Source organism: Mirounga angustirostris, unplaced genomic scaffold, assembly GCF_029215605.1.
Source record: "Mirounga angustirostris isolate CCGP_5_RB_7025 unplaced genomic scaffold, mMirAng1.0.hap1 SCAF_2, whole genome shotgun sequence".
NCBI lineage: Eukaryota > Metazoa > Chordata > Mammalia > Carnivora > Phocidae > Mirounga > Mirounga angustirostris.
Window position 1 is genome coordinate 184,615,623 of NW_026991710.1, and position 4,802 is coordinate 184,620,424.

The 4,802-nt window shown below is 38.0% G+C and overlaps 1 pseudogene; it reads left to right on the forward strand.

Annotated features, from left to right (window-relative positions):
* The first annotated feature begins 1,775 nt into the window (after positions 1-1,775).
* Positions 1,776-3,791, forward strand: LOC123847377 (COP9 signalosome complex subunit 3-like; annotated as a pseudogene).
* The last annotated feature ends 1,011 nt before the right edge of the window (positions 3,792-4,802 follow it).

Below are 4,802 nucleotides of genomic sequence, written 5' to 3' on the forward strand. Positions count from 1 at the left end.
TCTCTCTCTATCTCATTCTCTCTCTCAAATAAATAAATAAAATCTTTAAAAAAAAAAAAAACTAAACCCATATCCATTAACATTCAATCCATAATCCTTCCTCCCTCATATTCCCCAGCCCTAGGTACTAGGCTAATATACTTTCTGTCTTCACAGATTCACCTATTATGAATTGTTTTTTATAAGTGGAATCATGGAGGGGGGCCTGGGTGGCTCAGTCAGTAATGTGTTGGACTCTTAATTTTGGTTCAGGTCATGATCTCAGGGTCCTGGGATTGAGCCCCACCTTGGGCTCTGTGCTCAGTGCAGAGTCTGTGTCCCTCTCCCTCTGCTCCTCTCCCTGCTTCTGCTCTCTCTCTTTCTCTCTCTAAGGTAAATAAATAAAATCTTTTAAAAAAAATGGAATCATGGAATATATGGCCTTTTGTAATTGGCTCCATAATGTTTTCAAGGTCCGTCCATATTGTAGCATGCACTGGCAGCTTATTCCTTTTAATTGTCAAATAACACTTTATTATATAGTTACACCACACCTTATTTATCTATTCATTGGTTAAAGGACATATATGATAGTTCCATTTTTTTTTTCTATTTTGGATGATGCTACTATGAATATTCATGTGCAAATTTTTGTGTGGACATGTATTTTATTTATCTTGGGTATACACCTAGAATGGAAATGCTGGGTCATATGGTAACAACGTAACATTTTGAGGAACTGCCAAAATATTTCCAAAGTGGCTGTGCCATTTTATATTCTTACCAGCAATGAATGAGGATTCAAACTTCTCCACATCATTGTCAACACTCATTACTGGCTATCTCTTTGGTTATAACCATCCTGATGGGTGCAAATTAGTATCTCATGTGGTTTTAAGTTGCATTTTCCTAATAATTACTGATGTTAAACATTTCTTTATGTGTTTATTGTCCATTTGTATATCTTTGGAGGAATGTCTACTCAAATTTTTTGCCCATTTTTAAATTCAGTTATTGTTTTATTATTGGGTTGGAAGGGATCTTTATATATTGTAGATGTATAAAGGTCCATCATCAGATAGGTGATATTTTCTCTTATTCTCTGGGTTGTTTTTTAACTTTCTTGTTGGTATCATTTGCAGCATAAAGTTTTTAATTTTAATATAGTCTAATTTTTTGTTGTTGTTGCTGTTGCTTGTGCTTTGGGTATTATATCTAAGAAACCACTTTCTAAATCAAGGCACAGAGATTTTCACCTATGTTTTCCTCTAAGCCTTTTATACTTTTGCTCTTCCTTTTAAGTTTATAATATATTTTGAGTGGATTTTTATGAATAATGTGTGGTAGGAGGTCCAAATTTATTCTTTTGTATGTGGATATTCAGTTGTCTGGAGACTATTTGTTGACAATTGTTCTTCACCCATTGATTGGTCTTCACACCCTTGTCAGAAATCAACCGACTATAAATGTATGGGTTATTTCTTAATTGTCAGTTCTATTTGTTGATCTATAAATTTATCTTTACACCAGGATTACTGTAGCTTTATAGTAAGATTTGAATTCGGGCTTTGTTCTTGTTTTTAAAGGTTATTTTGGCATCTGGGGTCCCTTGCTTTTCCATATAGATTTTCGAATTAGCTCGTCAATTTTTGCAGGGGGTCTGGAAGCCCTCCGGTGATTCACTGTGGCATTTCCTCCCAGAGTGGTCACCTCTTCTTGCCCAAGCTGCCTCTGTCACTTGGGCTACTCGGGGGAAAACATTGTGTCTGCCCTCAATTTGTGAACAGTGTGAGCTCTCAGCTAAAAGGCAAATGATTCAACTTTGTGAATTGATCAACAAGAGTAGGGAACTTTTTGCAACTTTTTGTAACTCATCGTACCTGGGAGCTATGTTTGGGGCTCCGGACGTCCTAGAACATTTTTTGGGTGTCCTTGCCTGTTTGTTTGCAAAATTTTCAATGCCCAGTGTTCCTGGTTTCCACATAAGATTCTTAAAGGTATAGCTTTTCATTAGTACTTGTAATGGGGAGTATATTCAATATGCAACAAATAATTTCACTGGGCTTTGCTGTCAGTTAACAAATGCACTTGTGGAAGCAAATAGCTCTTGAGAGGAATTGGCATCCTTAAAGTAGCAATAGACAAGCTCCAGATGAATACAAACTAACTAACTTCAATACGTGCTGATCTTTGCCAGCTTTGCTTGCGAGCAAGATGCTTTAAGAATGCCCTTCCACATCTTGACATAGATATGATGGGTATCTGTAAAGAGACTCGAGCTCTACTAATCATGGTTTTTGTTTTCTGTCTTTTATGATGTTTTGACAATTTGGGGGGACCTGTGGACCTGGGGAGGGGTTAGCTAATTCCTAGAGACAGCTAACAACTTGCCTGTGAGCATGCATCCGATATGCAAACCAATCAATCCGTCCAGCTCTACCTCAGTTTCATTTTCAGACTCCTGCAGTCAGGAATATTATTCCCCTAACCTAAATCACCCCAGATCCAGGGACCGGACAACTAGGGATCACTGCTATAACCCAGAGCCTATCAAAATTATTCAAACTATCCATTCCTAAGCTTGCTTAGCTTGCCTGCTCTACCTTGCCCATTTCTTCCTTCAAAAACCAGAATATAAAGGCTTTGAGCCCCACTTTCCCCTTGCTCCTTCTGCCACCTGACTGAGCATGCTGTTTCCCCACGTGGCCCTGTGTGGAAGGGCGTGTCTCCTCCTCTAGGGAACTATTTAGCAACATTATTTTCTTTCTTTCTTTCTTTTTAAGATTTTATTTATTTATTTGAGAGAAGTGAGAAAGAGAGAGAGAACGGGCAGGGGGAGGATCAGAGAGAGAGGGAGGAGCACACTCCCCCCTGGAGCCCGATGGAACAGGGAGCCCGATATGGAGTTCCATCCCAGGACCCTGGGATCATGACCTGAGCCGAAGGCAGAAGCTTTAACCAACTGAGCCACCCAGGCGCCCGTAATAATATTTTCAATGGCAATGATCCTCTGATCTATTGGCCTCTTTATATCTGGAAAAAAAAAAAAAATCTCAGGTGCATTTTAGGAACAGAAACCTATGATACAAAGCACTTTTTGCTATATTGTTACATGGAGGGGTAATCTATGAAGGGATAAAGAGCACTTACTTCCCAGAACAGGCTAGCCCCCACCCCTGCCATGGTGACCTGTCATGTCATGTTGGAGTCATGTAAAAAAATGTGTTCTAGCTTCTCTGATATTTACTTGGCAGAATACAATAGCTACCAAATAATACATCTCAGATTATGGGTAGATTCAGTAAGTCCCCTAGCAATGTTTACCACGAGTTAGCACAAATGTATTCAACCAATTAATCTTTCAGAACTTCGAAACCTGGTAACAATTACAGTGAAATTTTTACTTATGTTAACATCATAGGATTGGGAGAAGGAAAACTTGTCATCTCTTTAAAAGAATATTGAAAAGCTTGCAAAGACTTTTTTAAACATTACTCTTATGAGATATGGCAAGTTGTGTGCAATCTGGGCCTCAAGAGAGGGAAAATATCTACTACACATGATAGAAGATGGTGACATTTTTGCAAATATTAATTAAAAGAATGTTATGATCACTTTTTATAATGACCCCCTCCAGAATTTAATATATAATCCAGACATGCTTCATAACATTGATCAGGAAATGTTGAATATATGGAGCTTGATGAGTGACTGAAGACCATGTATGAAGAGGTTCCAGTGAGTCCTCAAATCTGTGCAAAAGAGGATCACAAGAAGATGAATCAGTAAACAAGCCATCCAGTTACTCTTGAAACTAACATGCATCCTGAATTAAACAAAGGTGAAACCATCACCTTGTCCAGTGGTGAGTGTTAGAAGAGTGGCAAGGGAGGACCAAGACTGTTTCATCTGGATATTAGACAATTAAATTTTTTTGACATCTTCAGTCCTGTGCTTTCAGATACCCTTCTTTCTACAAAGAAAAGAAAAAAAAAAAATCCTCAAACTTTAAAGTATGTTGTGGATTTATTTATCCTCAGGTTCATGTTATTCTTGCATTAAATCTACCTTTTTTGTTTTAGATTAAAAATAAAACTTTCAATTTTGATATTGATTGCATTGAATCTGTGGATGAATTTGAGGAGTATATTAGTTTCCGATTGCTGGTATAACAAATTGCCACAAACATAGTGGTTGAATACAGCACAAGTTTATTTTCTTACAGTCCTGGAGGTCAGAAATGCAAAATGAGTGTCACTTAGCTAAAGTCATGACATCCACAGGGCTGGTTCCTTCTGGAAGCAATGAGGGGAGAGTCTGTTCCCTTGCCTTTTCAGTGGCTGGTGGCTGCCTCTGTTCCTTGGCTTGTAGCCCCTTCCTCAACTGTCAAAGTTCATGACTCCAATCTCTGCTTCAGCAATTTCATTGTCTTTTGACTTTGACTCCTCTTGTGTCCTTCTTATAAGGACCATATGATTATACTCTGTGTATCTGGATAATCCAGTATAATCTCTCCCTGTCAAAATCTTCAATTAAACCATGTCTGCAAAGTCTCTTTTGCCATATGAAGGGGCATTCATAGGTTCCAGAGATTAGCATGTGCACATATTTGGGGCAGGGTATTATTGCCACTCAGAGTATTTCCATCTTAACAATATGAAGTCGTCTGAGTCATGACCATGGGATGTGTTTTCATTTATTTAGATCTTCTTTAATTTCTTTCAACGGTGCTTTGTCATTTTCAGTGTATAAATTTTTTCACTTCTTCTGTTAAACTGATACCTGAGTATTTTATTCCTATTGATCTATTATAAATGGAATTG